A 22,738-nucleotide genomic window follows, 5' to 3' on the forward strand; every position below is an offset into this window, starting at 1 on the left:
GATCCTCATTTTCCAGTGAGGAAACTGAAGCTCAGAAAGAACCTGGGTTCTGAAGTTATGCAGATGGTAGGTGGTAGAGCCAGGACTCAGCCAATGTCTATCTGACACTCTGACACTGGGGACAGGCAGTGGCCTCTTTCCACTACACCATGATGCTCTCAGAAGACCAGAACCCTGAGAGATAGGAGAGACAAAGAAGATGGGCAAGGTTGCAAGGTCAAAATGAAAAGCATAGACAAATTTTATTGTTAGTTCCTAGATCCAGGGAGAGGTAAGTGTCGTCCTTCTGTGTAAGGGGATTAAAGGTGCCTCCATTTGGTGGGTGGTCATACTCCCCTATGGAGGTGTGTGGGTTTGGCACTTGTGACATGCTACTGAACTAGATAATCTGATTCATTTCAACAGATCCCACAAAACACAGCAGAGCCACCTGCAGGCCCCACATCCTCCTAGGTGAGGTGCTTATGTAAGGGTGGAGAGCAGAGTAATCAGCAGCTTATTCTGCTGGCAAAACTCTAAGGGGGAGGCAGATGGCCAGAACCAGAGAAGTGAGAAAGATCAGGTCATGGGTGGAAAAATCATAAATCTGTGGTTTACCTCAGATTACTGCATTACTGCTTAAATGGGGATAAATAATACCCCATGTTATGTTAAGGCGTGACTTAATCTTTCACTGTTTGTGGGAAAGGAGGTGTAATTAAATATTACAACACCCTTTCATAATACAAACACTTCAACAATACATATGGCTACTGATCTTATCACAGGATAGATGGTAATTAGAGCAGTGAGTTCCTGGCTGGTGTATCATGGAAAATAGAAGTGGATTTTAGTCCTCTGTTTTATAAGAGTAACTATGTGCTTGCTGTGAGCGGTAGGCAGTGGAAAAGATCCCTGATGAAATAACAGAGAGTGGTTTTGGTGGGGAGGGTGCTGCAGTCTTTGTGAGTAGAGTTACAAAACGTCTTTACAAGACATCTTTCTCTGCACCAGAGAATGAGGCCCAAAGAGCTATTTTCAGGATTGACGATGGCTATAATGGAGCCACCTGGAATCATACCAAAGCTAAGGTTAGTTTAGGAGGGGCCCAAAGGCGACAGCATGGGCTTTTGCTCTCTGAGCTAAGATTCTTTGGTTATTTCAATATATTTTCCATTATACCTACTAATTTCACGTTAGTTCCTTGACAGAGAGACTAGGTCTGGTTCATTTTATAATATGCCAAGCATACAATTGGCACTCAGTAAATTTATAGTAATATACAAATCAGCACATAGCATAGCATCCCATTTTTATTATTTGTGATTATTTATATTTGGGATTAGGATTCAAAGACAAGGTAGATTTCAGCCTGTGTAAGGGAATTTTTCCTCTGAGGATGGTGACTTTCCCTTGGAAGAAAAAAACAAAACCCAAATGATGAGTAGGTCTCATAAAACAAAAGATTGATTTTTCTGGTCACTGTGGCCCAGCTTGTTCTAGTTTGTTAAACGTGCCTCTCGAAGTCAGATGCAAAAGTTGAGGCCCTGATGGTTGACTATGCCTTCCCCAACCACACACATCCTCTGGTCCGCTTCCTGAGTCTTGTGAAAAAATAAGCCAATTAGAGATCCACTCCCTACCCACTTCTTAGGTAACAGCCTAGTAATCCTGAGAGGGAGAGAGATGGACCAGTGAGAAACTGATTTTACCCTGGTAGACAGGATAGGGGCTTGAGAGAGACGGGGAGGGTTGGTGTCACATGGGTACCTTTGGAGTAATGCTCTGACGTTCAGCCCTAATCCTTAGGTTTTCTTGGAGATGGAATTCTCCACAGTTGAGGCTTGGTCCGGAGCAACTGCTAAAAGCCATAATTATCCTCATAGGAAGAAAGCCCAACCTGTGAGAATCTTCTATACTGGATCAAGGTCAAGCAGATTAGGACCATTTGCAGCTTCTCCTCCTTCTTCAAACATCCTTTGCTTTATAAATAGCTGGCTTTTTTTTTTTTTTTTAACATCTTTATTGGAGTATAATTGCTTTACAATGGTGTGTTAGTTTCTGCTTTATAACAAAGTGAATCAGTTATACATGTGTTCCCATATCTCTTCCCTCTTGCATCTCCCTCCCTATCCCACCCCTTTAGGTGGTCACAAAGCACAGAGCTGATCTCCCTGTGCTATGCAGCTGCTTCCCACTAGCTATCTATTTTACGTTTGGTAGTGTATATATGTCCATGCCACTCTCTCACTTTGTCACAGCTTACCCTTCCCCCTCCCCATATCCTCAAGTCCATTCTCTAGTAGGTCTGTGTCTTTATTCCCATCTTACCACTAGGTTCTTCATGACCTTTTTATTTTCCCTTAGATTCCATATATATGTGTTAGCATACAGTATTTGTTTTTCTCTTTCTGACTTACTTCACTCTGTATGACAGACTCTAACTCCATCCCCCTCACTACTAGCTGGCCTTAAAGAATGCTTTATTCAGTTCTTAACATTTTTGAGTGCTTACCATGCCGTGTGCCAAGCATACATTTAGTTTTTTATGTATGGATTTATCTATCCTCATAACTACTATGAGGAGATACCATTATTCTCCACTTTACAGGCGAGATAACTAACACAGGTACCTTGATCAAGCGCACACCTCTCGTAAGGTGCACAGCTGAGGTCTGAACCCTGGCAACCTGGCTCCTTAGCACTCATCTCAGTCACCAAACACTACTGACATGGGACGCTCTAAATCCCTGGAAAAATCCATGGAAGCTATTCTGCAATCATATATCTGCGTATAATGTGTATGTGCATATATGTATAAATGTAATTTTCATAGAATTATAACTTTTATATGTTTTACATATAGATGTATAATTTACAAATATAATTTCCATAGTCATCTGCACATGTAATAATAAATGTACATTTTCATACAGCTATTTACATGGTAATTTGCATAAAGAGGAGGGTGTGGAAGGGATTTATTGTTGGTGATTTTTATATTCATCTCTTTGCTGTGTCTTTTATGATTTCTCTATGATGAACATTAATGGTTTGAAACTAAATTTTCTTAATTTAAAAAAGGATTTGGGAATTCCAGTGGTCCAGTGGTTAGGACTCCACGCTTTCACCACTGAGGGCCTGGGTTCAATCCCTGGTCAGGGAACTAAGATGCCACAAGCTGCACGGCTCTGCCAAAAAAAAAAAAAAAGGATTTTTTTTTTTTCTTATTTAAGATATTTAAAAACATGCATTGACTGAGTTCCTACCTGCTCAGTAAGGGATGCCACAAAACCCAAGCAGAACTCTGGGTCTGGAGCGGCACCAGGCTGTCTCATTACCATAATGGGTCTTACTTTTTTTTCCAAGAGAAGGTGGAGGCTTCCAATGGCCTGCATTACTATAACGGCCTCCAGGACCCCAACAAGCATTCCCATTAGAGCTGGGTTCATTTTATCTTTGTGATGTCAGCTCTCTTCTGGAGAATCCCCAGATAAACTAGAACAACTATTCCTTCACATTTCACCCAGAGCCATGGGCCTCAAAACTGCCTCAGGGGCTTCCCTGGTGGCGCAGTGGTTGAGAATCTGCCTGCCAATGCAGGGCACACGGGTTCGAGCCCTGGTCTGGGAGGATCCCACGTGCCGCGGAGCGACTGGGCCCGTGAGCCACAACTACTGAGCCTGCGCGACTGGAGCCTGTGCTCCGCAACGAGAGGGGCCGCGATGGTGAGAGACCCGCGCACCGCGATGAAGAGAGTGGCCCCCGCTTGCCGCAACTAGAGAAAGCCCTTGCACAGAAACGAAGACCCAACACAGCCAATAAATAAATAAATAAATAAATAAATAATAAAAGTGTTAAAAAAAAAAAAAAAAAAAAAAAAAACTGCCTCAGCTACCCTGGTGGCACCAGGGAATGGGGAGCCTCAGCCCCTGGCCATCTATTTAGTGCTGTAAGAGGAAGGTTCAGGAGCCCGTTTCAGCCCTGATGGATAGGAGGTGGTGCTGCCTTGAGAGTTTAGCCGTGTCTGTTTCAACAGGTCCCAGTCCTTCTCCTCAGTCCCTCCACAATCGCTGGCCTTACGGATCCGCAAGCCTCTCACCATTCAGGCAACAATAGAGGCAAAGCCATTTGGCTATTTTTTTCCATAGTTTTTTTCTCTCTGCTAAATGGAAATACATAAGAATAGGATGTTCCTGCTCCACCCAAACCTTGCCCACTTCCTAGAGATGTGGAGAAGGGAACCACCATTTATTGCCTGTAGCTTGTGTAAAATGGGGAGCACGGAGAATACTCCACACAGAGCCGAGTGGCCTACATCAGCCCTGGGAGATGAGTCCAGAGCGGTCCTGTGAGTGGCTAGGACAAGGGTGGGCTGCAGCCTTGGTCTCAGGGGCCCCGGGAGAAGTGCACAGACAGCTGTCTTCTGCCTTGAGGCCGGAGAGCCAAGGGATGTTTACCTCCCTGCCTCTCTGCATGGGCTGCTCCAGAACTGTACTTTCCCAGTTGGGATAATCAGGCACGCATAGGGCCGTCCCTGCCCAGTCTAGCCACAGCCCTGGCAAGAGGTCTAGCTCTACAGAGCGATGAGGCAGGGCCTGCCCCGAACCAGATGCTGGGAGCCCATTTGTCAGTGGGAGCAGCTCTGTGAAGGGCACGCCCCGACAAACAGACACACATATACATGCCCACTATCATCCCTGCAGCTCAGAGCAGCCTGGGGTGGGTCACTGCTGAGATTTCAGGGTCACTTCCTCCAGATGGTGCTGTGCCCGGTGCCACACTACTGAGCCTGTCTGGGTTTCTGATACCATCTCCCTTTCCAGCATAAGCAAATGTCCTGCAGGAGCTCCTTTAGAGGCGACAGTCTTCAGTACCACCAGGGGGCAGCAGTGCAGTACACCTGCTTTCTACGTGAAGGGAAAGTACCTGGTGGAAAAGGTTTGTGGGGCATTTGGAATGGGGCTTCAGCCCCGCGTACCCAACTCAGGGGGACAGGATACTTTACATGCGACAAACCATATCACTGGGGCTTCTGGGCTTTGCAAAGGCCAACAAGATGTTTGAGTCAAAAATAATTAGATGTCATCCTATATGTGATATATGTATGTCTGCTCCAAAATAAAAAATGTGCAAAATTAAATTCTGTAAATGTTTATAGATCTAGAAATAAAGCTTCATGAAATTTGTGCATTGTTAAATTTAGTAATCATAAGAAATTCTTACTTGTTAAGCAATTTTTAATAGAGTTTTTCTCAAGAATACAAACTAATTGCAAAGAAATCATAACTAAAATCAGGTAAATGTATTACTTATATATAAATAATTTCAAAAACAAAATTATTAAAACTCCCCCAAATTAGTAAAAATTATACATAAGTGGTCTGTAGGTGCATTTTAATTTGTCTGATATGATGTGGAAGGCTGAGTCTTCCATCCTTCAAAGAGAATAGAGTCCATTTCAGGGAATGTGAAAAAATAAACTCCATTCCCATCAAGCCCCTGTGTATTTTCCACAAGTTTTCCCTCTCGGCTCTAAGATAACATGCACATTGTTTGAAAGAAGCATCTATGTGGAAACTTTAAGCGACTGAGGAAGGCCAGTAAGTCCTGAGAGAAGGAGAGGCATGTTAGGGAGGGAGCAGGCTTGTTACCTTAGCAAATGCCCTGGTTCACAGGGGCTAGACACACACACAGGCCCCCAGGCTCTGAATCTGGGAGGAGAGACTTCTTGAGTGGCAGACTCACATCTGCCAAGCCCAGAGACTAGGACTGACCTTCACGATTTCAGTTGATTGATTTACAACAAGAAACATGAATGTTGAAAAGACTAGTCACTCATATCCCCTGGACAGTGCTTTCTCCCACAGGGACCCATATCATGACCAGAGGAGCAGAGTTCAGTTTTTGATTTGGAGGTTAAGGACATCCATCCAGCCATTCACCTGATGGAGGTCCACTGCCACCATAGACCTTGCCAATGGGAGGTAGCCCTGTTGCCTAGACACAGACTGCTTATATGGGTCCTGCTTCATTGGCTCCATGACTCACCTTTTCTATATTGGCTGAATAACCCTCCTCCCTTTTGAATGAAAGGTGAGTACATTAAAGTTGCAGTCAGATTCTGTTGACCTGGACACCATTATTTCTTTTTAAGGTTGACACCATTATTTCTTTTTAAGGTTGACCATAAATGTATCTCTGATTTGATCCATTCCAATGTTTAACATTTATAAGGAATCCCTATTCATTTATACCTAAAACTTGGGGGATGGGGAATCTCATGGTAGCTTCCAGATCCATCCAGCAAGGCATAGGGAGGGTTAGAAGGGAACGGCAGCCTGCTTTTGCCTCTCCATGACTCATGGTTGCTTGACTTCTCTTTCAGAACCACATATGTCTTCATACTTCCCCTGACTGTTCCAGGGTAGCCCCCTTCCTCTTCCTGGAAGCTCCCTGAGAACGTGGATCCTGAGAGTAGGGTCTGTTCCAAGGCGTCAGTGGGCTCCATGCTTTCATGGCCTGAATCCCCTTTTGGGGCTGGAGGTGGGCCTGGAAGGGCCACTCTGTGTGACTCCTTCCCAACCCCTTTGGGTAGATCCTCACACATACCTGTGCCCTTTTTTTCTCTGTGAGACGTGATCAGTCCCTGAGTTTATAGCCAAAAGATCTGAGTTTAGTCCTACCTCTGCCATTTTCTAACTGCGTGACTTTGGCAGCGCTAAAGAAACTCCATTTTCTTACTCAATATGAGCTTGATTATAGCTGCATTTCCATAGTCACAGGTCTGCATAGAGATTATATTAACTAATGTATGTGGGAAAAAAAGGTGAAGTCATTCCATTTTTTTCAACAAATAATTCTTGAACGCTATTATCTGCCAAGATCTACTTCAGGTCCGGGGAAACAGCAAGAGCAAAACAGGCAGATGTAATAACGATGAATTTTGCCAAATTCCCTCCATTGAGGCTGTGTCATTTTGCACTCTCATCAGAAAAATGTGGGAGTACCTCTTTTCCACAGCCTTGTCGACGAAGTCTATTCTCAGAAAGTCTGCTCTCAAGTCTATTCTCTTTTAGAATTTTGCCAAGCTGACGGTGAGAAATGGTATCTCGATATAGTTTTAATTGTGTTTCTATTAGTATGAACAAGCTTTAGCATCTTTTTATATATTTAAGGATCATTTGCATTTCTTCTGTCAACTATCTGTTTATATCTTTTGCCTATTGTTATTTCTTATTTTGTATAGTTGTGCTTTCTCACCTGTACCTTTTTTACCTTTTTAAAAATTAGACTGGTTAGTTGCTTTCTACTTAGTGTATTCAAAGAAATAGGTTATTTATTTTCTTATTATTTACTTATTGTACTACTTTTCTACTTTCTTAGCCATCAATTTCTTCTTGTACCTTTTAAAATTCATACTATATATATTTTTTCCTTCATTGGTATTTTTCTAGCTTTTCAGTTGGTACATTTAATTCATTTATTTTAATTTTTATTCATGTGTAGTTAAGGCTCTGAATTTTCCTTAGAGCATTCATGCAGTTGTGTTCTATATGTCCTTAGGTATCTCGTTTGTCATTATTTTCTAAAAGTTCTGTAATTTCATTTTGTATTCATCTCCTTTTATCCAAAAATTGTTTAATAGGGTGTGTGTCTGTTGTTAATTTCCAACAACAGCAACAAAAACAACAGCGATCTGGCAACATTCATTGATACTACATGTGCCAGCAAGAATGCGATTTGTATTACTTCTGTTGTTGAATAATGTATTGAGGGTTTCTTTGTGGCTTGATATTAAATATTTCATGTGTAGAAGGTATATTTTTATTGTTGGGTTAGTATATTAGTAGATTATATATATAAAGAGTTATATTTTAATATTTGTGTTGTTTAATTTGTCTCTACTCTAAAAGTACCCTTTACCCTATTATTTCTGTTTTTTAAAAAATTTGTCCTTGTACCTACTGTAGTTCCTGCTTGTATGAGACTTGTGCTACATTATTGAAAGTATAGATATTAAAAATTGTTATATTTTCATTATGAAATTATAGCATTTGACATTTTGAAGTTTCCTTCTTGGTCCTATTTAAAGCTTTTTGACAAATTCTATCTTGTCAGGAATCAAGATAATGACCCTGCTTTTTAAATTTTGTTTTAATCTGCAGTTTCCTGATTTTTATTTACCCACTCACCCCTTTTAAAATAATTTTCTGCATCTCTTGGATTTGAATATCTCTTGTAAAGAGCGTAGACTTACATAGACCCAGTATGAAAACTTGTTCTTTCAATAGTGAATTAAGCCTTTTACATTATTATTATAAATTGTATGTTTGACCTCAGTCTGCCACACTCTTTTATGTCACATTTATGCAAATATATATCTTGTACATAAATAACATTCACTATGTTGTCATTGTATTTGCTTTTTTTTTTTTCCTGGAATATATTTTGATGTTGAGAAGGGTTTGTATTTTCATTCTAAGGTTACTTTTATAGTAACATCTTCATGTAATATGTATCCCCTTCCTCTTTAAATATACTGTCTATTCATCCCCTACTCTAAGTAATAACGGAATTTGCTGAAAACTTTTTCACTCTCCCCATCTTCTTTCTTCCTCAATATCTAATTCGAAGTGATATCCTTTTACTCCCAGGTTTTACTTAAAATTGTATACTTATATAAGACAATTAGTGGACTTACTCTATTTTCCATACACTTTCTCCTTCTGCTTCATTTTTGTTAGCTTATTATATTTATATTTAGAGCATATAATGTAAAATGTTATTCTGTCATCTTTATCCCCGTTATTTAGTCATAGTCTACAGTAAACATGTTGAAATGCTCTGTATCATATTCTATGGCAAATGCTTTTATGATTCTGGTTTTTGTGTGTTTGTTTGTTTGGGAAGCTCATTCTCTAGTAGCGTCCCCATGAAGGGATTGTGGAAACAATATCCCCTGTGTCCTTGCAAGTTCTTTGCTATTTGTCTTTGGCCTTTATACCTAAAGGTCAGTGACGGACAGGTATAAAATCACTTTGTCCTCAGAAGGACAGCCTTACCTTTTACTCTCTTGGCTCCTTCTGGGTTTTTTGTTTTGTGCATTAGTTTCCTATTGCTGCTGTAACAAATTATCACAAACTTAATGGCTTAAAACAACACAAATTGATTCCCTTGCATCCTTGAAACTCACAAGTCTAAAATCAAGGTGTTGAAAGAGCAACTGGAGGCTCTAGGGGAAAACTTGTTTCCTTTCTTTTTCTAGCTTCCAGAGGTCATGTGCATTCATTGGCTTGTGACACATCACTCCAACCCCTGAGGCCATGATCACATCTCCTTTTACTGACTTCAGCCCTCTTGCCTCACCTTTATAAGGACCTTTGTGATTACAATGAGCCTGCCTAGATAATCCAGAACTATATCCTCATCTCAAGACCCTTAATTTAATCACATCTGCAAAGCCCCTTTTGCCATATAAGGTAATATATCCACAGATTCCTTGGATTAGGACATGGACATTTTAGGGGTTATTATTCAACCTAACACATTTTGTTTTCTCCTTGGAGATTTCACTTATTTCCTGTAAACCAACAATGCAATGAAAAAATGTGCTTTATGCAGGATCTACTTGTTTTCTTGTGGGAGGCCTTTTAGAGTATCTAGTCTGCCATTCTACTGGAAGCTGAAGTCCCCTTAAGAAGTTCCTAAACACTTTGCATAGGCTCTACTCCAAACTTTTGAACTTAGCATCTCTAGGGTTAGGTTTATAAACCTGTATTTTAAAAATGACTTCCAAGGTGATTCTTACAATAAACCAGAGTGAAGAGGTTCTACCCCATAGCCTCTTGTTCATATCCAGTGAGTGAGACATCACAAGCCATCAGAGCTGATATGGGCGAGAGGGTAGGAGAGGGAAGCCCAGGGCCTCTGCTCTTGGCTCAGTTCCTGGTAACACATGCCTTTCCCCTCCCTTAACACAGTCCCGGTGGCCTTCTTCCATTTATTGGTAACCTTAGGTCAGCCTTCCTATGTGACCTTTCAAGATGAACAGAGACTCTAGAAATAGAGACTGTGAAAGACTGAGAATAGCTTTGCCTACCTAAATCCTGCTTGTCTTTTAAGGGCATTTATGAAAAAGAGCCTCTTCTGGTGGAAACTTTCCTGATTCATCTCTGCCAAGTATAAAAGTATGACATCTCCTCTCTTTGGCTCTGACAACCCTTGGAAGCTTTTTTTTCAAACGAGGCATAGTTGATTTACAATATTGTGTTAGTTTCAGGTGTACAGCAAAGTGATTCGATTATTCATATAGATGTACATATATACAGTCTTTTTTCGATTATTTCCCATTATAGTTTATTACAAGATATTGAATATAGTTCCCTGTGCTATACAGTAAAACCTTGTTGTTTATCTAATTTATTTATGGTAGTATGCATCTGTTAATACCTACCCTCTTTCCCCTTTGATAACTGTAAATTTGTTTTCTATGTCTATGAGTCTGTTTCTGTTTTGTAAATAAGTTCATTTGTACTAGTTTTTAGATTTCACATATAAATGATATCATATAATATTTGTCTTTATCTGACTTACGTCACTTAGTATGATAATCTCTGGGTCCATCCATGTTGCTGCAAATGGCATTATTTCATTCTTTTTTATGGATGAGTAGTATTCCACTGTGTGTATATACCATATCTCCTTTATCCATTCGTCTGTCGATGGACATTTAGGTTGCTTCCATGTCTTGGCTATTGTAAATAGTGCAGCCATGACCAGTGTGGTGTATGTATCTTTTCTATTTAGAGCTTTTGTCTTTTCCTGGATATATGCCCAGGAGTGGGAGTGTTGGATCATATGGTAACTCTATTTTTAGTTTTTCAAGGAATCGCCATACTGTTTTCCATAGTGGCTGCACAACTCTTGGAATCTTGCACAGTGTTTACTCAACCAGATGCTCTTCAAGGGTAGGGACCACGTCCAGTTCATCATCAAAGCCCTGTAGCCCTTAGCCTACCATGTCAGTAGTGATTGAATGGGACACAAAGCTCAGTTGCTTAGGAAGGTTTTATTGATGCATCAGGATAGATGGGGCAATGGACAGATGGCAGAAATAAAAGTAGCTCTGAAAACCCGCAGAAGCTGAGGAAAACTTGGCACAAAGGGATGACTTGTTCTATGTCTTCTTGCTCCTGAGAGGGTCTGCACAGCAAAGCAGGTAAGAGAGAAGAGTTTAGGATAGAAAGCACCTTGCAGAAATGGTCTCACTGAGAAAGACCTAAGAGAGAAGCACCACGAGGAAGAGCTAATGTCCAGGCACCTGCTAGCTGGACTTGGCCAGGGCACAGCAAGCCAATCACTCTCCCCTCTTCCCCCAGCGCTGGGGCGCTCATGGCTTGCTGCTTTTGAAGTAGGAATACAGCCCCCTGGCTGTGAGGCCTCGCTTGCCTTCCGCTGCGCCACTGCCTGGCCTTGTGCTGAAGGCACACTGGGGTGCCGGCTGCCCTGGTCCTGCCTTTGGATCACTGTCTCCCTCGTGTGGTCATCAACCCCCTCCTGTTTAACCACAGTGGGCTCGCCCTCTCCCTGCCCTCCTGTCACACTGCACGATGGGTGAGCGCTACTCCGGTCCTGGCCGCCTGTCACAGTGCTTGCCCCAGTCTGGGCCTGTCCTCCCAGCACTGTCTCTCCTGCCTCATAGTTGATCGCTTGTGTCCATCTTTGACCACTGTCTGACTGCCTCTGAGTCTGGCTCTGTTCTCGAGCCCCTATGTGGCTTGCAGTCTGGCTCCTCTCCTGCTCCACGGCCTGGGTGGCACCTCCCTGTGTCTGCATGTGTCCTCCTGTCACAGCCTGGCTTGTCTGATGCCTGTCTTGACGGTGGGTCTCAGTCTCTCTGGTCTGGCCACAGGTGAACTCCTGTGGCTGGATGCTGGCGCTTCCTGTCTGATGGCTCCTGTCCTGCTCCACGGTCTGGGTGGCACCTGTCTGGGTCTGAGGTATCGTTCCAGTGACGGTCCCACTTGTCCGGTGGGCTCTGTCCGTTCCCTGGTCTGTCACTGCCTCTCCGCCCGCCTCTCTCTGGTCTGAGGACTCTTGTCTTCTCGCACTCTCTGGGTCTGCTCCACCTGGCCCCTTGCTTGCATCTGCTGGCTGGCTCCCTCCTGTCTCTGGGACTCAAGACTGCCTGTCCCGACGACTGACCTGAGCAGAGCTGATGACCTGACCTGGGGTCTGAGACCCAGGCCCGCCCTGCCCCCTGGAAGCCTGCTCGCTCTGTGTGCTGCTTCTCCCCGCATGGCCTTGTCTGTTCTCAGCCCTTCCCACTGCAGTGCCACTTCTCTGTCCTTCTCCTGGCTCTTGGGAGGCCGCAGGAGTGCCGCTTCCAGACTCCTGAGAGCCACACGCTCCCTCAGGACTCTCGCTCAGTGTCTTGAAACAGGCCTGGGCGACTTTAAACACCAAGACCAAGAATTCCTCGAATTCTACTGTCCCTGTGTCGTCTTCATCCAGCGGGTGCAGGACTTCATCCACAGTGGCCGGATCGTGGGGTTTCTGGGGAGAAGAAGAGGCTAAGTCAGTATCCCTCCCCCAAGGAGGACGTGGTCAGGCCGGTCCACTCGGCTCCCAGGCGCCCCCCCCCCCGAGCCTGGGAGCCCACCTGCTCGGCACCTCCACACTGCACACACACACACACACACAGACACACACAGACACAGACACACAGACACACAGACACACACAGACACACACAGACACAGACACACACAGACACACAGACACACACAGACACAGAGACACACACACACAGACACACAGACAGACAGACACACACACACACACACAGACACACAGACACAGACACACACACACAGACACAGACACACACACACACAGACACACAGACACACACACACAGACACACACACACAGACACACACACAGACACAGACACACACAGACACAGGCACACACACACAGACACACAGACACACACACACACACACACACACTGCTATAGCAGCACTGACACGAAATCACTTTCATTTAGTTCAGCCTCTCTCCCTCAAGGGTAGGAAGCACGCTTTGTTTTGTGTCCTCTGTGTCTGGCCCAGTTTCTGGTCTACAGGAGAACTGAATAAAGATTTAATGAAGGACGAATAAATGATTGAGCTCATGGTGATGCTATGGGCTGTCCTCAGCCCCTGGTCCCTGGCACGGAGGCCATATTTTCTCCAATGAGCCCAAGACCAAGAGAAGCACAGTGGGAAGACGGCCCCGTGGGAATTCTGTGAGCTCCTCGCTGAGGACGCTCAGGTGTTCTGCCAGGACAGGGTGGGTGGGGGTCTGGTGGGACGTGGTTGCCCTGAGCGTGCAGAAGCAGCACCCTGCTCTGCCCACGCTCTCCCGCCTCCGGGGCTTTCACCATGCTGGTTGCTCCAGCTGCGCACCAAAGGCAGGGAGAGGCAGGGAAGTGCATCAAGGCCCTGGGTCTGGCTTGCCAGGGAGGGGCTCCCAGAGTCTCCCCCAGCTGCTAACAGCCTGCTCCCCAAAGCCTCACTTCTAATGTGACCTCGCAGCTAATATGTTTGAGCAACTGCTTCCTGCCAGGCACGGAGCTGTGCTTCTCATGAATGCTAATTAATGGATGATCACACTTCTGGTAGACATAGGAAGTGGCCACCGCATCAGATTTAAGAAGCAGCGGAAAGTAGCAATTATTGTCATTTCTAGAGTAGTCAAAGGCTCTGTTCCTTCCTGAGCTGCCCCTTTACCCTGTCTCCAAATTAGAATTAATTGAAGTCAAGGTATTTTCTCTAAGGACTAGGCCTGTGACCATCTCTGCTCCCTCTCCTTCTCTTTCTCTGCTGTGCAGCCTCCGTTAGGACTGGCGGGCCTGGATCTAGCGGCTGCCAGCTCAGAGTCCTGAGGCAAACACGGTCATTCTCCCTCCCCTCCTGCCCCAACCCCTTGCTGGGCACCTCGTACCACGATGACGTCAGCGAACTCTCGCTCCAGGAGCCTTTTCCGCTCACCCCCTCCGCGGCTGAGCACTGCGGAGTCGCCCTCCATCCTGGCCTAGCGCCTGAAAGCTTCGATGCTCCCATTAATGTTTTGCTGTAACTGAGGCATCCTCGAGTCAAGCTGGGGAAAGAGGAAAAGCCCCCTTGGGGGCTCTGTAACCAACCTCAGCTGTTTCTTAGGGCGAACTCCTGCTTCTAAGTCCTTTCCTTGCATACTCAGCTCTGCTTCCGGCCTCTCTGCTGTGTCTTCCTTGGCCTTTCCTACAGAGTGCGTTTTAGGAACGGGGAGGAGGAGCACCCGTGGCTGGAGACAGGCCCTGCGGCAGGATCTATATGCGGCCCCATCGCCTACCTGTCAGGTGAGCTGGGGCAGGTTGCTTTGTCTGTCCATGCCTCAGTTAACTCACTATGAAACAAAGGTAGTACTAGTATTTGTTTTATAGGATTATGGTAAAGATTAAAAGAGATTATTCATATAAAACACTTGGCAGATGCTGGCTTAGACTAAGTGCTATTAAATATCATTAGTGCGTTATTATACCCATATAAAATTTGTGTACCTCTGTGTACACCCTGTGGCTCACAAAGCAATTTCAGATGCATCATCTCTTGTGATCCTTATTATCTTCACTTTTTTATAGGTGAAGAAACAGGCTCAGAGAAGTTAGGTCATTTGCCCAAGGCCACACAGCTTGTAAGGAGCCAAGAAATCCTAGAACCCAAATGCAGTGAGCCTTCCAGACTGTACCGCGTGGACAGAGCAATGCTGTTGCCTATCACAGGTGTTAGGGTCCTGCTGAGAACACCGACAGGCAGTAAGTACATATGTGAGTCAACCCCTGTCTCCAGTGGGGGCGGAGCAGGAACCCCAGGGCTCAACTCTGCCCTTTCTGGCTTCCTTTTCGGAAGGTGTTCACGGAGAGGTTGGGCTACCAGCTGCTGGGAATACTGAGGAGGGGGAGCCTTCCCTGGGTGGGAGGCCTTCCAATTCTGAGAGTCCAAGTTTCTCTGAATGTGACCTCTGTCCTCAGTGCTGGGACCTGGGAGGAGGTCAGCTGCCCATAGCCGTGTGGCTCCTCCAAGCCCACGGCCCTGGTGGCCTGTGGGGAACAGAAGGGAGAGATTTCCTGGGTTCTGGACTTGGTGGATGGGCGAGAGGCAAGAGACCTGGAGGTGCATTGAGCAGAAGCCTCGGAGAGACCAAAAGAGATGACCATCACAGATGGTGAGCTTCAAATGCGGGGGGCAGGGTGGGGGGACGGAAAGCTGCAGAAGCTGGGAAACCGGGGGAGGGAGTACCGTGGAGAAGGAAAGGAGAAGGGCACAGGAAGCGGACGGCATGATTAGAGAACCAAGCCGGTAAAGGAAGGCAGGGGAGTCGGTGCTAGAGGAAGCGGGTCAGTGTGGAAGGTTACAGACCTCAGGGGGGTTTCTCCAGGGGGTGTCCTTGCTATCATCTGGTAGCCAAAAATCTCAGGCAGACCTTGCTTTCTTGTGTACGTCAAGGTACAGAACTCAGAATATTGCACCTCGATTCATGAAAAGATCTTGGTTTTTGTTTTTTTGTTTGTTTGTTTTATCAATGTGGCAGACCTTAGCCACTGACCTATAAACAGTACTGACAGTAAGATGACCTTTATGTTATACTTTAAATTCCTTAGAATAAATGGATATACTCATCTCGCCTAAATATGGCCCTGGGGTGGGGAAGGGCCACCATGTAAGCCCCTCCCTCCATGGGAAGGCTCAACCCCATTGTTGGGTTGGCAGAAGTCACCTGGGGTCACAGACTCTGAGCACTGCAAAAAGGCTTCCAGAACCATAAGAACCAGAGACGTTTGGTGATCCAGGAAGCCACGTGGCTGGTTCTGTTGCTGCCGCCAGCACAGCCTCCCAGCGAGAGAAGCTGCTGCCAGGGCAGCCGCAGGGGAGGAGGAGAGAGTGCAGCTGCTTTGGGGGAGCCCGCGGCTGGCCCAAGGCCCAGTCAGAGCAGAGGCTTTCTGCTCACAGCCGCCACTGACAGACCTACGGGCCCCTGGCTGGCAGCCCCAGTTTTAGGAGCTCAGATCACCAAGACGCTGAGAGTGAAAGAGTTTCTTCAGGAGGGGACTTAGCTAAGGCACAGGCAGGATGAAGCAAGAGGCTGTTAAGCAGTGTGTGGAGTTCCAGGTGAGTGGGACAGAAGCCTTTCATACGGGATTTAATCGAGGCCAGTGTTTTAGACAGATGTCCCGGCCCCACGGGAAGGCTTGGTTCATCCAAGCGGGCGCAGCCCGGCCTCGCCTCCCTTCTTGTCCGTTTCACCTGCTGGTCTAATTCATCTTGGTGTGACCGCACAGTCATGGGACTCCTTTTTTTCAAATACAAACATTCATGAACATATCCATCTACTGAGGGTTGTCCTTTTCAAAGTGGTCACTTTGGGAGGCTATACGTGTTTTTCTGATGAGGTTGCCATGCCTTAGAACATTCTTGGAATTCTTGCTGTAGAATTGCCTTTCATACCAAGAAATATTGTAGAATTGCCTTTCATACCAAGGAATGTTGTAGAATTGCCTTTCATACCAAGAAATCCTATCTCCTTTCTTTTTGGTTGGCCTCATTTTTGATCAAAACAGAGAAGGTTAATACCTCTTCCCCCACAGCCCCATCCTATAGGTAGGTAGCATTTGACAGCTGAGAGCTGGGGGGAGAAGAGGATTAAGATGATTATGTGTATCCACTTCATTGCAAAGACACGGGACTCAGCTGGTCAGCTGATCAGCAAATATTTATGGAGAGCCATTCAGACACAGAGCTATAAGGCCTGAGGACTCAGTGTTGACCAGCGGGTCACATCTCAGGGAGTTTACAGCCTGGCAGTCCCAGGAGAAGGTCCCCAAGAGGATAACAGTAATGGCAATCACGGTTTGATTTGCTTTTCATCACCATCTCATTTCCTTGGATCCTCACAACAGCCCTGTGAGGTGGTATGGCTAAGCCCCTTTTAGAAATGAGGATGTTGAGAATTCTCAGAGAAGTGGCTACTCCGTGTAGAAGGGACAGGGCTGCACAAGTGCCCCTCAGCTTCGGGCCGTGGTCCCCTCCATCACAGCATGCTGCCGCTTATTCTCTGCTTCACAACTTTTGGCACTTTTCCAAACATCAGTTTTGTCCTCCATTGATGAAGAACAACCATCCTCGAGGATGCTGAAAAGGGAACGTTCTTGGCTCTGAAGTCAAGTCCCAAAGGCAGTCCTAAGCCACACTTTTGCAGAAAGTACTGGTAGCTTCCCGGGTGCCTCTGGATGGGGAAAGGCATCTTTGCAATCCTCACTTACACGTCAGCACGCAGCACGGAGGAAAGGCAACGACAGGCTGGGCAGGTGCAGGAAGGGCCTTGGTCGCAGTGTCTGGCATAGCAAAGGCAGCCATGGCAGGAGCCCCACTACAGGACGAAGAGCAGGGGTGAGATGCAGGCTGCAGGAGGGGCCACAGCAGGCTTTGTGGTTGGAGAGGTCTGTCTGCAAGGGGAGGGGCTGGCTCCAGTCCTGGGGTGGGGGGGGAGTGAAGGGAGAGGTTGCTTTGGTTACTGGTCAGAGTTAGGAGAAGACCAGGATGAGAGGGGGAAATTGGGGAACAAGAGGGGGTTCAGCAGATTAGACCTTCCTGCTGTGAGTGATGTGCTAAACCTTATCGGAAGGGGCTTAGAACTTCTAGAAAGAATTGGGAACTAAAGGAACGTAAGTTAGGAAAGTGATAAGCCAGGTGCTTTATCTATGGGGTAACTATGAGGTAGGTATTATTACATCCAATTTACAGATGAAGAAACTGAGGTATAGAGAGGTTAAGTAAACTACCCAAGGTCACATAGAAAGCGATATACCTGCGTTTGAACGTAGGTCTGCCTGCCTCCGAAGCCTGTGTGTTTCCGCGTGCCTGGGGCAGGGCTGAGCCTGGGGGAGGGGGTGTGAAGACGGGGCCTCCATAGAAGTAGAGGTAAATGAGGTGTATGTGTGTACTGGGTGGAGGGAGGTTGGCTGCAGTGGGTGGGTGTGTGGGGCTGGGGGAGATGAGGAGGTGGCAGAGCTTGGGACCCACAGTCTCTAATTGAGTGTGTAAATTTGTTAGTTGGTAAATTTGCGAAGAGTTGTTACAAATGAGGGACTTTACTGAGCACTCACACCTCCTGGGTGTGCTGGAGGGCAGAGGCAGGCCACGGACCCTAGCAGAAGTTGAGTCAAACTCTTATCCTCTGCTCACTCTACCGTGGAGTAAACAGAAAATCTCAAAGAAAGAAACTCATTTTTGCATCTCTTCCTACACACTTACTCAGAAATTCATTTGTGACCTCTACCTGGTTGATTTCTGCAAGATCAGCCGGTACTTGCTACACAGTAGTGGGCTACAAGTAGAGTATAAGATTCTGCTTTCCAGGAAATTAGTCTAATTGGGAGAACAGGCCATGTACACTGCAAATAATGACTTAGCAACGGAAGACAAAATTGCTCACCAGACACCTTCGTCTCCATCCAGGAGCACAGAATGAAGATGTGGGACAGAGGCCTGGCAGCCAGGAGTGACTAGAGGGTGCCCATTCAAGTCTCCCTCCAAAAACGCAGAAGATGGGAAAATTCCATAATCCTGGGCTTCACCCCGAGAAAAGAGCAAAAACAAGTCTAAAAGCCAGAGAGCTGTTGCCTAAAGTTACTTGGGTGTTGAGAGAATTTACCTGTCTGTTCACAGCCCACACATCCTGACTGAGGGGCAGGGTGATGGGCATGGTTCTGAGAGGGGAAAAGAACAGTGGACAGTTCTGAGCCTCCTTATCCTCTCTCTGCCCCAGCTGGAGCCTCTTCTCCCAAAACAACCCTACCTGGTCTCTGGTCAGAGCATCCCAGAAACCCTGATTCTCAAGTTCAGCCCCAGAAATACCAGGAAGGATTAAGCAGATACCAGAGACGTTCCTGTTGACACAATTTCCAGTGACTTAGTGAGTATCTGTGGGACATTCTGAGCCTAATCCCTGACCTGACAGGTTGTGTTGGCCCTTCTGTTTCTCCAAATCCCGATTCAGGCAGGAAACACGTGACTAACACCATCATTGGCATCCTTAGTTTGGCCAGGAAAGTTGGAAGGTGCCATTTGAAAGGGAATCTGAACGTCCCAGATCTAGGTGTCCAACCCATAGGCAGAGTTCCTGGAACAAGCAAACTGGAAGATTCCAACCTCCTTCTTCCCACTGGGAAAAAGAAGAAATATTGTGGGAGGAGGAGTTCTGCCTTTTCCTGCTTCACCAGTGCTCAGAACTCTACAAAGTCCTGGTGGTATCAAACGTTTGTTGACTTAAATGCAATGGTAACAGGCATTTCCCACTATGCCCTTATTCCTATCATAGCCACTGCTCAAAAGCATGGACCTGTCAATTCCCACCAAACCCCTTCCTGCAAGCCCTCTTCCTGGACTGAATGCATTCCTCTCCATCTCCTCCATGCACATGGCTCCCATCCATTCAGAACAACTCAACCACCACTGATTCTATAATCTATTTCCAGATTAACCCAACCAGATGAGATCTCTCTTAAACATCTTAGCTTGGCCTCCATAATCTTATAGTCTTTTGTTGGTGCATCTTTTACAGAATTTATTTCACTCTGCTGTCATTATTGTTGCTTGTCTGTTTGCATAATCATTCTTTCTTGACTGTTCCCCTCTGTGAGGACAAGGCTGGTTTGCAGTACGTGTGTGATGACTTGGTATGGAAGCCCTGTCCGTTCTTCAGGAGAACACAGCTTTCCCCTTAAACCATGAGGGCTGGGTGATGTGTCCCACACCATGCCTGGCCCCATATTCCATCCCACTAGAGCTACTGGGCTTCATTCCTGGGCCCTTCAGGATAGAGTAGAATAGCGCAGCACCCAAGGCTAAGGGGTCCCAGGACCAAATGGGGAACAGGTTTACTGCAGCTCTAGTCAGGATGGACTGGATTTGTGCTGGTCTCCTACAAACCCATCCGTGTTGGTGTCCACCAGGGTTGGTCAGCTTTCAGCTATTTCCTCCTTCATCCATCAAAGGCACCCATCCGTCCCAGAGAGCCAGGATTAAAAGGTGATGAAGGGGTGTTCTGAGCACACTGAATGACAAAGGAACACCGAGAGTGTGCAAAGGTGAAAGCCAAGAAGTAGGGAGTTACTTTGGGGGCTTGGAATGCAATCCTTATTTAATAGGAAGAGGGTGAGATGCAGCAGGCTGTGGGCCGCTGAGGTCGTTCTAGGGCCCTCTGGCTATTGGTAAATGTACACATTCACTGTCTTCAGACCACCCTGATGGTAGGAAGTCAAGAAGGCACGTAGGCATGGCTTTTATCCTCAGGAGTGGAAAGAGACCAACACAGCTTACCACGGCATTGACTCTGTGGCTTGGGGAAGTCCCTTAACCCCTCTGAGCCTCAGTTCCCTTATCTGTAAAATAGTGATAAGCTCTCCTTATGCCAGATGGTTATTATGAGGTTAAAAATTACAGTGGGTGGGAAAGAGCATTGTAAACTGATCAACACTAAAACATGCGTAGGGAATTATTATTGCTGTTATTTAAATTAATAGTAGTAAGTAGTCCTTTGGAATACTGAGAAGAGGAATTCACGTACACAAAATTAATGATCAAATGAATCCCTTGTTCTATCCCTGAAGAAGCACTCTCTATAAATAATAAATAACAGACACACCTTGGAAAATCCAAAAATAGAAATTAAAAAACCAGCGGGTGATTATTCACAAATAAAGGTATGTTTATTTTCCCATAAAAGGATTTACCACAGACTTCCTTCAATTACCTTTGTATGAGTTCATACACCATTAACTATATAGAACAAATGAATATATAGCTAATGTTAAGAGCCATTATCTGCAGATCAATCCAAAGGGAAACAATAGTTACCTATGAAACAGAAAGAGGTAATGTTCAACTTACACAACTTTTGTGATCCAGAAAGCTAGACACAGCCTTGCAGTGAGCCTGCCTCTGATCACCTGCGTGCAGAGTTGCCAGGTGGGGAGACTCTCTGGGGCAGTGATTGAGCGTCTGGCTGGGCAGCCCTCCCCCCTGAATGCTGAGAATCTGCTTTCACTCCCTGGTTCCCGAATTGATGGTTTCCCATCTTTGGTGGCCTTTGCAATTACCGTAAGTGCTCCCTGAATCCACGTGCCTGCCAACCATTGCCGCCTAAGGAATACACATCTGGCACCTGTGCATGCTATCATTTTTCAGATGTATGTTGGTGAAGTGGCAGCAGTGGCCAAGGCGCACTTGGAAAATCCAAAAATAGAAATTTAAAAACCAGCGGGTGATTATTCACGAATAAAGGTATGCACCAGTGTGGGCCTGACTTCTGGGTCTGAGTCCCCGACCGTGTAGGGGAGCTGGTCACGGGCAAGCCTGGAAGGCTGGATGGAGGCAGCGGCCAGCGCCAGGAAGCAGTCACAGAAGCCAACAAGGCTCTTCACTCAGGACCGAGGAGTAAAATTCAGGTGAAATGGATGCCCTGACCTTGGACGTTAGACAGCACTATTGAGGAGGCAGCCATGAGTCCGTCAGGGTCGGGAGAGACCCTGTTAGTGCGGTGCGGTCAGCTCCCTTACTGAGGGGGGGCCGCGGCTCTGCCTGGGCCCAGCGCCTGTTGCCTGTGTGCTGACCGTGCGCCAGCTACCATGCCAAGGTGGCGTCCCACAACCCGGGATCTTAGCCTCTCACAAACACCCTGAAAGGTCCTTCTTCTTATTCCATGTTTCACAGGAGGGACCTCAGTTCCAAAGAGGTGAAATGATATGTCCAAAGGCACACAGTTTTGGGTGGAGATGGGACTGGAGCCACCGTTGTTATCCCTGGCTTAGCCTCTTACTTAACAAGTGCCTCCATGGTGGGTTGGGGGGCAGTGGAAAGTGAGGACGTGAGTGGCCATGAGTGGTAGGGAAAGCGTTGTTTTGTCAGCATGCAGCTCTCTTTCACAGCCCCCTGAATTGGGAAGGAATAGGGACTTAGGTAGAAGGTCCCACTGAGGAATCCTGGCATGTGTCGGGTGGCAAATTCTCAAAAGCAGCTTTCTGAGGCCGGGCATGGAAGCCTGAGGCATCATCTGGGGTCACAGAGGACAGATGGTTTTAGCCTCTTCCTTTGCTGTCGCCGGCCAAGAACTTGGGTCCTCCTCCCTTGCTTCTGAATCTCTCTTTTAAGCTTGTCCTTGGGCAGGCATGCCTTTTTTTTCTTTTGGTTAAAATAGAAACAGGGCTTCACAGGCCAACCAGTCCCAGGATATAGCCTGGCTCTATCCCTTATGAGCTCAGTGACTTAGGACAAATCCCTTAACTTCTCTGAGCCATTGCCTCTTCTCTAAAAATGGAGTTTATATAATGCCTCTTCCTTCATGGATGGTGATTAAATAAATAAAATAAAATAATTAAGATTAAATAAAATAATGAGTCTTCAATGACTTTCCTGGTGACTGTTAAAAGCAGACTCTCAATAGATATCTGATGTCAATTATGAAAATGGTCAAGAACACTGATGATAACAGAACACAAGCTGCTCAGGATTGGTCTCAAAGTCCTTCCACAAGAGGGCTTGGTGTGATTAAACAGAAAAACCAGAGGCTTCTATGGTGTGAGGGAGGTCTGTAACAGTTTCTAGAATGTAACACAGTTGAATTATGACTGTGCATGTGTGTTCATCTGTAGAAGATATATCTCCTTAAGTTGCAA

At 46.0% G+C, this 22,738-nt stretch overlaps 1 long non-coding RNA gene and 1 pseudogene across 3 annotated transcripts in view; one reads left to right on the top strand and one right to left on the bottom strand.

Annotated features, from left to right (window-relative positions):
- LOC132370933 (uncharacterized) overlaps positions 1-22,738 on the top strand; it is a 141,546-nt gene that overhangs the window by 58,743 nt on the left and 60,065 nt on the right. Inside the window, exon 1 of one of the 3 annotated variants that reach the window (XR_009504716.1) lies at positions 21,224-21,511. The exons of the other annotated variants lie outside the window; for them this stretch is intronic. This is a non-coding gene — a long non-coding RNA (uncharacterized LOC132370933). Of the gene's footprint in view, positions 1-21,223; positions 21,512-22,738 lie in introns of those variants that run through there. 3 annotated transcript variants of the gene reach the window in all.
- Positions 11,372-14,115, bottom strand: LOC132370904 (cornulin-like; annotated as a pseudogene).

The sequence above is a fragment of the Balaenoptera ricei genome, chromosome 1, assembly GCF_028023285.1.
Source record: "Balaenoptera ricei isolate mBalRic1 chromosome 1, mBalRic1.hap2, whole genome shotgun sequence".
Taxonomy (NCBI): domain Eukaryota; kingdom Metazoa; phylum Chordata; class Mammalia; order Artiodactyla; family Balaenopteridae; genus Balaenoptera; species Balaenoptera ricei.